General features: G+C 40.3%; 1 pseudogene; it reads right to left on the bottom strand.

Annotated features, from left to right (window-relative positions):
* Positions 1–4,730: 4,730 nt before the first annotated feature.
* On the bottom strand, positions 4,731–4,826 carry LOC149213832 (U6 spliceosomal RNA; annotated as a pseudogene).
* Positions 4,827–14,848: the final 10,022 nt, after the last annotated feature.

Genomic DNA, 14,848 nt, shown 5'->3' with positions numbered 1-14,848 from the left:
TGCAAAGGGTTAAAGTTTCACGCAGCTGACGTAACAACGAATATGATGGAGTTTTGTTTTTAGTGTGATTTTTTATATTTTTTGGTTTTGGAATTTTGTAGGAAATTATGAGTTGAAATCTTGATTTGTGTTATTTAACTTGGTTTTTTTTACTATATATTGATTCAACGCTTTGAAAAATTCTTAAGGCACTTCGATTGTGCAGAGTTTTTTTTTTTTTTTTTTCAGCACGAAAAAAAAGCTTTATATATTTTATATTCATAACGAGATCTTATACATGCATATTGCTATTTAAGAAATAAAATCTGCAGCAGTGCAACTATGGTTTTGATTGTGCAGAGGTTTTTTTTCATGTCGAAAAAAAAGCTTTATATATTTTATATTCATAACGAGATCTTACACAGGCATATTGCTATTTAAGAAATAAAATCTGCAGCAGTGCAACTATGGTTTTCAGAATCGACTGTTGGGAAAACACACCGATAGGATGGATTTTTTCCCAAAATCCCCAACATGTTGATCCATTGGAGCATAGATATATATGAGCATCATATAGAGGGATTTAGATCCTATTGGCCAGATTATATAAGTATAAAACCTTCGCAGAACTATGAAGGAAAAAAGGATACATACCAAATATTTTTTATAAAGAAAAGAAATTATGTACCCGAAAGGCAGAAATCCTGGATCTGGTAGGAGAGATTGTCCTTCTTTATTTGCATTCTCCAAATACCTTGTGGGGAAGAAAGTCCCATCTTGGATAATTCATCTGCTTTATTGTTTAAGTCCCTGTTGATGTGTGTGATAGTGTAGTCCCTCCTACTGTTCCATAGTGTTGCTGTCCTGTTAAGCCATCCTTCAAGATGTATGTTTTTTATCTTGTGTTTTAATAGGATATGATCGATGATAATTTTCGAGTCTCCATAGATTTGTACATTCGATAAATCTAGAAAGATACAGAAGGAGAGAAGGCCGGCTAGAGCCATCACCTCAGCTCTATTATTTGACCCGGGTTCGCCATTCCAATGTATTTCATAAGCTTGTCCTGCTTCTGGAATGATGTAAACACCACATGCGCATGTGCCAAGTTGAGCAGCACCATCAAAGAAAGCTCATGGGATCATTGTGGGAATCCTTGTCGTTGCTCCACTTCCTTTTTTGATCTTGTTCTGTCCAGCTAATTCGAGTGCATTGTATTGACATAAGATTGATTCGTAAACAGTTGAGAGAGATTCCTTTTTGATCTGAAAATCAAACCATTTCTGCATTCCAAATGACCCATAGGGTCAATAATGGGATGGCGCGCCATTCTATTTTCCAGCTGCTCTATTCAACAAAAGCCTCGGGAATGGATGGGTAAGAACGGTGTGGATAGTTGAAGTGTGCCGCGATTTTAATAAATCTCTATCAAATTTAAAAAAATTAGACTAGAAAAACCCACTGTAAAAGCTTTCTAAAAATCGCACAAAAAACAATTAATTATTAATGTGATATAATGGCACTAAGTACATTTTCAATATGGTTCAGGAAAATTTAGTGAAATTTTAAAATTGAGTATGCTTGCGTCATCTCCATGACATTACTCCGTCCAAAATGAGAACATTTTGGGGAGGTCAAGCACGACATAAATGGTCCTTCCGTCCTCTTGGTTTGAAAGGTCCTATGTTTTAATAATGTTGATTGGACAAACCTTGGAGGGATTGGCACGATTATGTGTTTTTAGGGTAACAAATATGTGTGGTTTGGTTTGAAAGATTTTACGTTTTAATAATATTGATTGGACAAACCATGGAGGGATTGGCATAATTATGTATTTTTATGGTAATAAATATGTCTCTTGTTAATGGGTATTAAATTAGTAGGAGTTGTATATGCTTATTGTTGGATAAATAACCTGCCAAAATTTCACTGTGGGCATATACAATCCCCACTCATTATTGCCCATTGACAGACTACTTATTTTCAGCTATGCCATCATGTGGGCATATACAATCCCCACTCATTATTGCCCATTGACAAACTACTTATTTTCAGCTATGCCATCATACCCCTATAGCTTCACAAAAATTAATTATCCTCCATTAAAATTATCAATAATTAAAAAAGTAAGATCTAGGTGTTCTTGATAATATAACTAATGTTTTGCCATGTTCTACATAAATTTAGAAAAGTAATGCATATTTGGTTTTCGTTCTTGATGTTTTTCCATGTTCTACATAAATTTAGAAAAGTGATGCATATTTGGTTTTCCGGTTGATTTTCTTCCATTTTTATAATGAGAGTTGATATTATGATCAACATATCTATAAAGTTGATGGTATGGAAAGGAAAAATAAATTGTTAGATGCACTTTTTCTGTAGATTCTTTCAATATGCATGATTCAATGGTTCCTCAATTCATTCATGGGGAAGTTGAAACCACCCCATGCATATAGGGGAGGGACTAAGGTGGGCATTTAACAGGCATTTCAACACGGGGAAATAACAATGTTTCCTTTGCCTTTGGGTTATTGCCACATTCTGATAGGAATTAAAAAAAATGGATAAAGGAAAATTTTCTTCGTATCCTTTGTTATGGTAAGGAGTAGTTTAATTAGGATTTAAAAAAAATTGGATTTAGGAAATTTTTATGAGTATTTTTTTTTTTTCCTAAATGTAACTAATTCTATTAATGTAACAAAATGATACAAGGAGGCCCCGGCCTCTGCAGAGCAAGTCTCAGATTATGCATTATCTAACAACCTATAACTGAAAGTGAATGCCCTCATTGGGGAAACTAGTCCAACACTAGAAGTTTTTGCTGCACACACAGGGGTAATAGCCTGTAATGCAAGAGTGGAATAGTTTGTTGCACTGACATTAAAATTGACAACATTTTCATAAAAGAAGCAACAAAATAGATCACTGAGGTGGGGTTCCGGGTACCCAAAACCTGGAAGAAAAGGAAACGTTGACCTGCTAGGTGTCATTGGTGGGAGAAGGTTCTTCCACTATCATACACCTGTACTCCTCCATATCATCTTCCTCGCCCTGTTGCTCTCTTGTTGTTTCTTCTACAGTCTTGGAACGACTTGGATTATTGCCTCCTTGAGCTGCGCCTGTACGTTCTGGAGCATCTTCCTGTCTTTTGTACGCCCCTAAACTGTTTCCAGGGGCTTTCCTTCTACCTGTGTTTGTCCTCTCCTGGATGTAACGCTTTGGGACTTCAGCACTTTGAGGCACCTCTCTGAATGCTACAGACACGGTAGCAATTATGCATGGGCAGTCCAGTGTACAATGAAACTGGAATTGGGTCGAGTGACTGGGTTGCATAGAAGGGACAGAGATAGCAGGAGGCTGAGGAACATCTTCAGTATGCCGAGAACCTACCGTCTAAGTTCGCCCTCGACCGCTGCGGGTGGCAGGATACCGTCCTGTGAGATGGTCCATTGTCGAGGGTGAGGGAGCAGCAGAGGGGTTCAAGGCAGAGAGGGACAGGGAGGGGGGACGAATTGCATGCACTCTACTACCTCCCCTCATACAGTGCATCCTGTGATGCAGACGAGGCATGTTTATCTGGTTTAAATTGGGCAGACGAGGACAAGGATGAGTAATGACAGGGATTGAATGGCTAGAGGGAGCAAGAGGACTGATAATTCTCAATGCAAAACCAAGATTCAAAGCCGAAGCATTAGTTCAAAGGGTGAAAAGGAGACTATGTGATAAATGGGCGCCCTCGACCATCTCAATGCAACACAGTATTTTGCAACGTCTCCCCATTGTTGTGCTCGAGCTCGACTCTACAGCAGTAGGGAGACAGTTATGGTTTAGAGGGGGCGGAGTGAGTGAAAAGCGATTCGAATGATCCATCTTAAGAACCAGAGTGAGGCTTCCTCGGCCCGCGCATAACATTAAAATGCCATTAATGTCGACGGTGGTCTTCTGGGTGGAAGCGTGGGATGCCAAGTAGTCGCGCCACTTGCCAACCCACTTTTATTGCGTTGTACCAACGCTATTAAACACTCGCATCCGGGATGTCAGTATCCTTTATTAGGGTACGCTATTAAACATCTGCATCCGGGATGTCAGTATCCTTTATTAGCATAAGGAGTAGTTTTTATTTTATTTTTTTAAAATTTAGTAATACTATTTAATTTTTTTTGAATATATAAATAAATTTCAAAATTTCAAAATAGTTACACTCTACACAGATTATACGAGAAATTTTGTGGCCTAATTTAAAAAAATTTAACCGAAAAAATACTTGGAACTAGACCACACAGTCGGTTCACCACGTACTTTAGAGTCAATGTAAAATGGTCTGTGAAGAACTCGAAGGGCTCAAGCGTTAAGTAGTGCTGGGACTTTAAAGAGTAAACCTTCTATCCATAGATATACTTTACACAAACAAGGTAAATAAGCTAGGCCCATGAAGGCTATGGGACAGGTTTGGTGCATGCCCCTAGGTAAAAGTAATCTGAACAACAGGCGTACATTTATTGTAAGGGCGAATAATATATGTTCAAGTTTTGGTTCATTAATAGGCCATGGCAGTATATCCCCCACTTGTGAGATTTAATTTGGAATAATTTTGGTTTATTTTTTTTATAATGAATAATGTAGTTAGGGTTTTGCTTTTGTTTTGTATTTAATTAATGTGTGGTTCACAAATATAGATAGGTTTTGTGATTTTTATTAGCAAGATGTTTTAATCATGGAATTCAATTAATTGAACTAATCTTTGCGACTAATTTTTTTTGGATTATTTCTCAATTTGTATGTGTCATCCTTGTGTAGGGCCATGCTCGAGTATAGTTCCAATTTTATCTATGTCTCTCTAAAGAGACAAAATGTAATTAGAGTTGTTCAAAGTCATTAAATATTGAATAAAAGTTATTTTTATTTTTTGAATTAGTGTTAAATTTGTTAAATTAATTAGGGTTGTTTAAAGCTATATGAAATATTGAACAAACTCTAATTTGATTTTTCACATCTATGTTAAATTTCCTACACTTATTTAATGCGTTGCAATCAAGGTGGTTACAACTAGCTCCGAGGTGGAGATAACATAGTTACAGAGTCTTGATTATTATTTAATGATCCTCTGACTTGTCAAGTGACAAAGATAGAAATAATATTCCTTAAAAAAGTGGACATGACTATAATTCTAGCCCATCCCAAAAAATAAGAGTTTAAGGGAGAAACACGATGGAGGTAATTTGGTCTCTAAGAGGAAGAATTAATGACTGATGAGAAGTATACAAAAAAACCATAGTTGACTAACTAAAGCATTAGACTAAAGATAATTGAATTTGACCTAATTTGGCATTTGTTTTATATGTTCATATAGATAGAAAAATTCATTAGTAAGATCAACCCTAACCCACCAATTTAATGCCTTAGAAATAAATATTGCTTTCACTATTCTGATTGCCCAAGTAAATGAGCAATTATCTTGCTTTTCCACTTAGAAATTTGAAATCTGATATAACATAAACAATAGCATATTCGAATTCAAGTATCAACAATGAGGAAGTGAGATGAGCATAATTAGTATAACTAATTGCATATCCATCCCAACACATAATATTGTATTGCAGAGATGCATGGAGGGACACGACCCATAGGTGCCACAAAAAGAGGTAGAAGGGACACCATTTGCCCTGATGTTATGCTCTTGACCTGCGAGAAGATGCCAAAATACCAAATATGCGAAGAAATACAACCCAGAACACATAACAAATGAGAAATAACAACATGTATTTTATTATTCAGAAAGGAAAGTAATGTGCACTTGCCTCTTCGAGGGGGCAACCTCCAATAGAGCAGGGCTCGATTACAAAATAAGACATGACGCTCCTCAATGGGGAGTCTCTATCCTTTATATAGGATTCATACATGCAATACCATGGGTGACTACCATGGTTCTTATTAATACCATCTATCTAATACCATGGCCCATTTGCAACTAACTGTGGTCCCTTCTTTAAATGCAGGTCAACCACTTACAATTATTAATATGGGCTTTATTAACTCTTTAACTAACTATAACTATGAATCGACCCTGTTACATAAATAAGGGGGTTAGGGTTGGACCCTAACATGCCTTCCCCCATAAAAACAACCTTGTCCTCAAGGCTGAAGCTGCGGAAACTGCTGAAGAATAGTGGTTGGTTCCCAGGTCGCATCTTCTAGAGAGGTGTCTTTCCACTTGACAAGGACTTCCTTGATCGTGCGGCCACGCAGGTGTCATTCTCGCATGTCAAGAACCTATTCAGGTTGGAGCCAGATTGAACCTTCTTCATCTAATTCCGGTAGACTGGTTTGAATTCTGCAATTGTTCCCAACCACTTTCTTGAGGCATGAGACATGGAAGACGGGATGGATTTTTGCAGTGAGTGGCAAGGCTAGCTTGTAGGCTACTTCTCCGACGCTCTGAAGTATTTGATACGCTCCATAGAATTTTGGAGATAATTTCTGACAACCCTTGTCTTTGAGTGATGTTTTCTTATATGGTTACATCCTTAAGAATACCCGATCCCCTTCTTGAAATGTGCGCTCTGAACGATGTTGGTTTGCCTATTGCTTCATGTGATTTTTCTTGATGGAGATTATCTTTGAGGCGGGCAAGCATCGTTGCATGGTTCTGTAGGAGTTGATCCACTGCTTGTACCTTAGAGCATCCCGGGATATAAGAAGTAGGTGAAGGGGGGAGTTGACCATAAATTTCTTCATATGGAGTCATCTTGGTGGCCGCATGATAGTTAGTATTATACCACCATTCGGCTAGAGGTAACCACTGTACCCATAAATGTTTCTTTTTTGAAGTGAAACACCTGAGGTAGGTCTCCAGACATTTTTTGACTGCTTCAGTTTGACCATATTTTGGGGATGATAGGAAGTACAGAGTTGGAGTTGGGTATCTTGTAGCTTGAATAATTCCTGCCAAAAGTTACTGGTGAAGATCGGGTCACGATCAGACACATTGGAAGTGGGCATGTCATGCAATTTGAAGATCTGGTCCATGAAAGATTGAGCCACCAAAGTGGCTGTAAAAGGGTGGGGTAGGGCACAAAAATGACCATACTTAGACAGTCTGTCCACAACCACCATGATGAATGGCTTGTTGCCTGACTTCGGAAGACTAGTAATGAAATCCATAGAAACATCCATCTAGATTGAGGCAGGGATGGGCAATGGTTGTAAAGTTCTTGGGGATTTGACTGTTTCTCCTTTGTGGCGCTAACACACATCACATTCAGCTACAAAAGTAAGAATGTGATTTTTCATGCCTGTCCAAAAGAATGAACGCCGAGTGCTAGCATAAGTCTTCTGAAAGCCTGAATGGCGTGCAATGAGAGATGAGTGCAACTCTGCTAAAATGTGACTTTTGAGGGTGGATTTTGGTGATATCACTACTTTTTCCTTATAGTGAAGAATCTCATCCTGTTAAGAGTAGCTTGCTGTGGAATTTGGATCTGCTTGCAATTTATTAATGATTTCGGAGAGCGAAGGATGTGAAAACTATTCCTTGCGAGCCTCTTCAATCCACTCTGGAATGGGAAGACAGATTGCTATCAAGGTGCTTTCCTCCTAAATTGGCGTGATAAAGCATCCGCTACAATATTTTCGTGCCCTTTCTTGTAAATTATCTCATAATCATATCCCGACATTTTGGCTAGCCATTTATTTTGTTGTGGCAAGGGTAGGCATTGCTCCAAAAAATATTTAAGGCTTTGATGGTCTGTATGGATTTGGAAATGCCGCCCCACTAAGTATGGTCACCAGGTATCCACTGCATGTAATATGGCCATCATCTCCTTCTCATAGGTAGATTGTCCCAAATTTGTCCCACTTAGTTGTTGGCTAGTGAAGGCCAAGGGTCAACCTTCCTGCATTAAGACAACCCCAATACCCATACCTGAAGCATCACATTCAATCACAAAAGATTTGGTGAAGTCGAGTAGTGCCAATATGAGAGTGGAACACATGGCATGTTTGAGAGCTATAAATGCCTATTGCACTTCATCATTCCAGAGCAATGAATTTTTCTTGAGAAGGTGAGTGAGGGGTCTAACAATGCGACCATATTTGCTGACAAATTTGTGATAGTAGCCAGTGAGACCCAAAAATCCTCTCAAACTCTTCACGGTCTTTGGTTGGAGCCAATCTTTCATTGCTTGGACCTTTTTGGGATCCACACTGACACCTTTATGCCCCACAATGTGGCCCAAATACTTGACTTCTTTCATGCCAAAAGAGCACTTGGACAATTTGACAATAATTTATGCTTCCCAAGCAGTTGCAAGAGCAGGTCTACATGTTGAAGATGTTTTTCCCAGGTGAGGCTGTAGATGAGGATGTCATCAAAGAAAACAAAGACAAATTTTCTGAGATATGGTTTGAGCAGGTGATTCATGAGACTCTGAAAAGTGGAGGGGGCATTACAGAGACCAAATGGCATTACCAGGAATTCATAATGGCCTTCATGAGTTTGGAAAGCAGTCTTTGGAATGTCTACTTCTTTCATATGAATTTGGTGATAGCCCGAGCAAAGGTCTAACTTAGTAAAGAATTGATCCCCATTTAGTTCATCCAACAAATCATCAAAAACCAGGATGGGAAATTTATCTTTTACCGTCAGCTTGTTGAGGGCCCTGAAGTTTGGACACATATGCCATTCCCCATCTTTCTTGAGCGCCATGACTACATGTGATGAATAAGGACTAATGCTAGGACGAATGACAATGGCTTCCAGAAGTTCCCTGATAATTTTTTCAATTTCATTCTTTTGGGCGAAAGGGTATCTATATGGGCTCACATTTGGTGGTTGTGCCCCTGGGACCAAAGTAATGCTATGATCATGTTCCCCTCTCGAGGGTGGAAGCTCATGAGGTTTGTCAAAGACCTGCAGATGGTTGTTTAAGACATGTTGCATCTCAGGATGAATATGAATAGAAGTGGGCTCGACGGCTTGGATAGCATTAAATTGGGTGATAACTCCATGGTGGCCCTTTTTTAACAACTTTTCCATCCGATGCAAGCTGATGATAGAAGGAGCACTTGCCTAGAGTCCACGGAGGGTATATGTGTGGTCATTATGCTTAAAGCTCATATATAACTCCTAGAAATCCATTGTGATTGGGTAGAGTGTGCGGAGCCATTCAGCACCCAAGGCAATTTCACACACACCCATGTTAATGGCAAACATGTGGGTCTTTAGGTGGTAATCTCCCATCTGAAGTTTGAGATTTTCACAGCGGTCGTCACATTTCATTTCCCCCCCATCAGCAATCTGGACCTGGAAATTAGAGACTACTCTGACAAAATAATGCACTGCTTCTGTGACTCTTTGATGGATAAAGTTATGTGTGTTGTCATTATCAATCAAGACTATTATAGGGTGATGTTTAACAAAACCTCTGATTTTGAGAGCTTGGGGAGAAGAAATTCCTACCAAAGCATGGATCGAGATAACTGGTTCTTCTGGTGTAGCTGGGAGCTCATTGTCCTATTGGTTGTCCTCATCTTCCGCCTCTGGTCCCTCAAAGGGTGGGGCTTCCTCAGATGAACTGTGATCAGTAGCATTAATTTGAAAGAATTTGGGTTCCTTGCATTTATGCCCCGAGGAGTATTTGTCATCATAGTAGTAACACAATCCTTGATTTCTTCTTTCTGCCATTTCTGTTGGTGACGCATTTTGAACCTTAAGTGTTTGGGTAGTGCTTGGAGCCTCGGTGGGGCGTCCCTTGGCTATGAAATTTTGGACGAGGTGACTGGGATGCTAATGCACGTTCCACTTCACGAGCCATTATGCAAGCTACCAGCCATGTGGCTGGGTGGTGCATCCGGACATGGCATTGTATGGTGTGTTTGAAACCACTGATAAAACATTCCAAGTAGAATGCTTCTGCCAGACCTCCCGTGCGGAAGGCTAATGATTCAAAGGCTGTAATATAGTCTTGTACTATGCTTGTCTATTTGAGCTTAGTAAGCCAACCAAAAAAATTAGATTCATGTTCAAAGTAATCAGAAAGGGCTTTTTAGAATATCTGCCAAGTAATTGGCCTTGCATAGCATTTTTGATGCCACTGCCACCATTGCCATCTTTCTTGGCCCAGGTAAAGGCTTCCCACACTTAGCTTAGTCTCATCATCTCTAATGTGATTCAATGTGAAATATTGGTCCATTTGTGATAGCCATATGGCCGGATGAGACCCATCAAATTTGTACATGTCCAACTTCGGTGGTCGAGGGTGGGAATGTTGGTGGTTTCCATGGAAGTGAAGAGAATGTCTAGATTCGCCCCCATGGTCTTCATTAAAAGCATATGCCTCCGCTTGTAACACCGACTTGCCCTTTATGACCGTGTCATTTAATGATTGAATCTGCCTCGTTAACTCCTCCAACTTTTTTTCAAGGGTGTCCATCTTCTCATTGGCCATAGCTTGAGCTCTGGTTTCTACCATGCACAGATCCAGTTCACTTATCATCATTGTGAAAAAATTTGGGACCACCCGAAAATTTGAAGCTGGCAAGTGAATGGTACCACCTTGGTCAGCCCATCGTCCTGATTCTTATGGGCTAAGTCTTCTATAAGTGTCCTGGTAGGGCTTCCGATATACCCAGAGGGTACGTGGAAGACAGTCCATGCGCGGTTCTGTCTATGCGATACTATTCGAAGGGGTACCCACATGGGTTACAAGGGAGTCCAGCAAGCATGACCACGTCGTGTATTTCCTGTGTGCATGCCTGCCCAAATCCATAGGTTTATGTGCTCAGTGATAGATCCCATGGTTTAAAGACGCCGGAACACGTCTCTAGCCCAAAAAAAATTCTGCTAAAAATGGAGATCCCACCGGCCCCGGAAAGTGATCTAATACCACCTGTTATGCTCTTGACCTACGAGAGGATGCCAGAATACCAAATATGCGAAGAAATACAACCTAGAACACAGAACAAATGAGAAATAACAACATGTATTTTATTATTCAGAAAGGAAAGCAATGTTCACTTGCCTCTTCGAGGGGGTAACCTCCAATAGAGCAGGGCTTGATTACAAAATAAGACACGACGCTCCTCAATGGGTAGTCTCTATCTTTTATATAGGATTCATACATGCAATACCATGGGTCAATACCATGGTTCTTATTAATACCATCTATCTAATACCATGGCCCATTTGCAACTAACTGTGGTCCCTTCTTTAAATTCGGGTCAACCACTTACAATTATTAATATGGGCTTTATTGACTCTTTAACTAACTATAACTATGACTTGAACCTATTACATAAATAAGGGGGTTAGGGTTGGACCCTAACACCTGAGGAGGGGAAACCAAATAATCTTCCCAAGAAGAGAAAGTATGATTCCATTGTTACTGTTAAGAGAGGAAAAAATCATAAAATAAAAGAGCTAAACATAACGTTTGCTGGAGAGCTTGTAGCTACTACCACTCTATAAACTTTGAGAGGAACAAAAATAAAAAAATGCCATGTTGAGATGTGGACCTGTTCATTTGGACAGATGCATGGATAGATGGGTCATGGAGAGAGACTGCCAAGTGTAGGGAAGATTCATGCTTGGCTTGAGCAAGTGGTTGGGAAGATGGGAGCACTTGGATCCAGTGGAAAAGGTCCTTAGCCGCAATGTGCTTATAGTGAGGGGACTAGGCTTTAATGGTTGGGGAGGATAGGGTCGAGTCCTCTCATTACTCATGATATTCTACTCCCTTATTAGCTAAGAAATATATTGTGAGTTGGATTTGTGTTTGGTGTAGGAGAATATTATGGCCTCCTATTGGGAAAGGAGGGATGCCATTTGTTGTATGTGATGGTTTAAGTGCCAACTAACTGAGCATTTGGATGTTTTAATTCCATTGAGGATTCATTGAGCTACTAGAATGATGATTATTGAGTCACCTTCAGCTTTTAAAGGAAATAAGTGGCATTTGTCTAGGATTATACCATTCTTATACCTTCAATTAACACCTTTAGCTATTTCTATTGTGGCCTATGTATCCCCTATATATTCGGGTAATCTCACCTATGTGATCATGAATGATCCTTCCAATGCCAACTTCTCGAGGGTCACCTTTGGAGGCTCCAACAAAGTTGAGCTTGAAATGGTTGGAAGGTGGTAGCTTGTAGGTGGTGGGATCCAGTATTGCAACAATAATGCTGCAACTCCTGGGACTCCCTTCTTTACTTTTATCAACTCGGTAGTTCGTAACAAACTTGGAAGCGACTGTGTTGTATGCACAAGTACTAGCTCTTGCCACATCTGTCACTTGGTCAGCTGGCACAAGTCCGATAGGGGCTCAAGCCAACTTCTATGAGCTCTAAGAAGAAGCTTGTTAACTGATGTATGGAAGCTAACTCGAAGGAATCTAATCTGCTTGCGAAAAGAAACTGAAAAGCTGAAAGAAAGCTCAAACCCTAATCTGACCAGCTAGTCCCACTGATGTGAAAAAGAGGATGCAAGCTACTAAAAGAGATTCCATTACTTCTAGGAAGGTAAAATACATGTGGCTAAACTACCTCTATCTGAAGAAAACATCTTTTTGTATTTTTGAATAAGTTGTCAGAATTATCATGCATAGGCTTTCATTGTTCTTGACTATGCAGAGGTGGATTGGTGAGATGAAATGCTTGGAAGAGGTCGGGAAGGTTCAGAGAGGGCCTAAGGGGTCCCTAACACCCTCCCAGAGAGTTTCACAGAGTTTGGCTATCAAGAATCCTCAGTTGTGAGCTTCTACAGGAAGTCTGCAGGGGTTCTACAGGATGTTCAAGAATTTCTACAGGATGTTCAGAAATTTCTACAAGATGTTCAGAAATGGGATGTTGGAGGATGGATGGGTGAGAAAATATGAAGGAGTGGGTATGGAGGTAGGATAGGGGTTCGAAGTGGTCCAGGGACTGGTGGATGGAGTTGAGAGAAGATGTATATGGCTGAATTTGTTCAAAGAGGGTTGAAGCAATGTTCGCACAAAAACGTAGGGTTATGTGGGCAAAATGACAAATGTGAGGCAAGAAACTGAGTTAGGGGATGGAGCATATGGGTCTGATGAAGTTTGGGTGGATGAAGAAGTGGTACAGGTGCTTTGCAATGTATATTTCCAACTGAACCAATAAGGACTTGCAAGAAATCAAAGACCTAGTTATGCCAACCTAATCTGATCTAGCTAACAGTAAAGCGAATGAACAGAAGCTTTATTTGCAAGGAAACCATGTATATTAACTATGCAATGAAGCGTTCAAAGATCTGAACATGTAACCAACTTCTACAAATGAAAATCATACACTAGTGATTGCATGGCAAAGCAAAGATAGTGTTTTTATTTGGGACAACAAGGTTACTTTGATCCCAGCCCCTGATCCTATGAGGGAGAGGTGAAACCAAAGGTTCTCGTTGGCCTTTTTCTGAAGCTTTTCCCCTGTTGATATCCTACCAACTTAATCTAAACATCAAAATCTTTTCTAACCATCAACAGTGACCTAGTTAATCAGCACAATTTAATCTACCTAACAGAAATGATTTTACCAATGCATAAAGGAGAAATAACGATACATAAAGGAGAAACAACGATACATAAAGGAGAAATAATGATACATAAAGGATGCCTTGGCTCTCAGGTTGGGCCCAACCCTAAGAGCTACAGCTCCTATAAAGAACTCAGAGCTGATACCAAGTAGGACTGCTTGTCATTATCAAAAATAGTCATCACTAGAAAGTTATACCACAATGGCTACAAGAAAACGAGCTGAAAGTGATAGCACTATAGTGAAAAAAATACAATAGTTCCAAAAGTAAACTATGAAGGCTAAGGCCTTCTTATTTATACATTACGAGGGGCCTAGCAGGTCTCCTAAATTCAAGGGACTCGGCTGTCCCAACTGCTAGTAGAAAGTCACTATTCCCAAATCTGCTTGGCTGCCTTTAGGATCCGTTTTGGTGGCCTGTGAGCTTGGAGTTGAGGGTGGAGATCCCAAGGAAGGGCCATTTAATGTCAGAGACAACCCCCCTACGAATCCTCACCTCAAGATTGGCTGTCACCTAGCCCATGATTGCTTGGTTTTACTCCAACATTTGTCCAAAAAAACCTGAAATAACCAAGTATTAGCCTCCTAGGTAGAGTGACCACCCTTATTCGTTCAAATGACATAAACATACTAAAAGACATGCATAATCTATGAAAAATGGAGGATTGAACAAGGACAATTAGGCAAAATGAACCCAATAAGTTACCCAATTCGGGGCTCATCATCACCCCCCTGCTAAATGGGTTGCTCATCCTCTGAGCAACTAGTCCAACTCCTCATCCTTGATTTCCTTGATCACCTCCCTCACATCCCAGGCTTCTGAGGTATCTTCTTCACTGTCATGGAATCCGACCTTCCTTTCCACCTCTTCCCACTGCCTATGCTCCTCCTCTTCTATGCCTCCTTCCAGCAGCCCCAAAAGCAAAGGTGGACTTAACTTGAGGCCTATCCAGTTGGCCTTAAGATTCTGCATGGACCTTTTGTAGAGAGGCACTCATGCCAAGGCCTCCCTCATTCTAGTTGGGGTGTGGTATTATCTGATTTTTGGGCTGTGGGACAATGTGTTCCACCTACGGGTGCAAGCATGAACATAGTTGTCCCCCAACAGTCGCTCAATGTCCTCAAAATGTGTTATGGCCTGAGCTTGATGATCCATGTAATCTAGCAGGGCCTGAGAGTTGTTTTCCAGGTGCTGGTGGGCGGATATTAATGCTGAGGGATCCCCTGGCTCTGCTCTAATCAGTAGCGGTTCCTGTAGTTCCCGGTCCATGAAATTTCTGACCTCTGCTGCTCTCTTTTCTTCATGGTTTAGCCACGAGGTCATGGC

Source organism: Pinus tabuliformis, chromosome 1_1 (assembly GCF_031772625.1).
Source record: "Pinus tabuliformis cultivar Carrire ecotype Pingquan chromosome 1_1, CPIR1, whole genome shotgun sequence".
NCBI lineage: Eukaryota > Viridiplantae > Streptophyta > Pinopsida > Pinales > Pinaceae > Pinus > Pinus tabuliformis.
The sequence above is the reverse complement of the archived record's forward strand: the minus strand, read 5'-3'. Positions and strand labels throughout refer to the sequence as shown.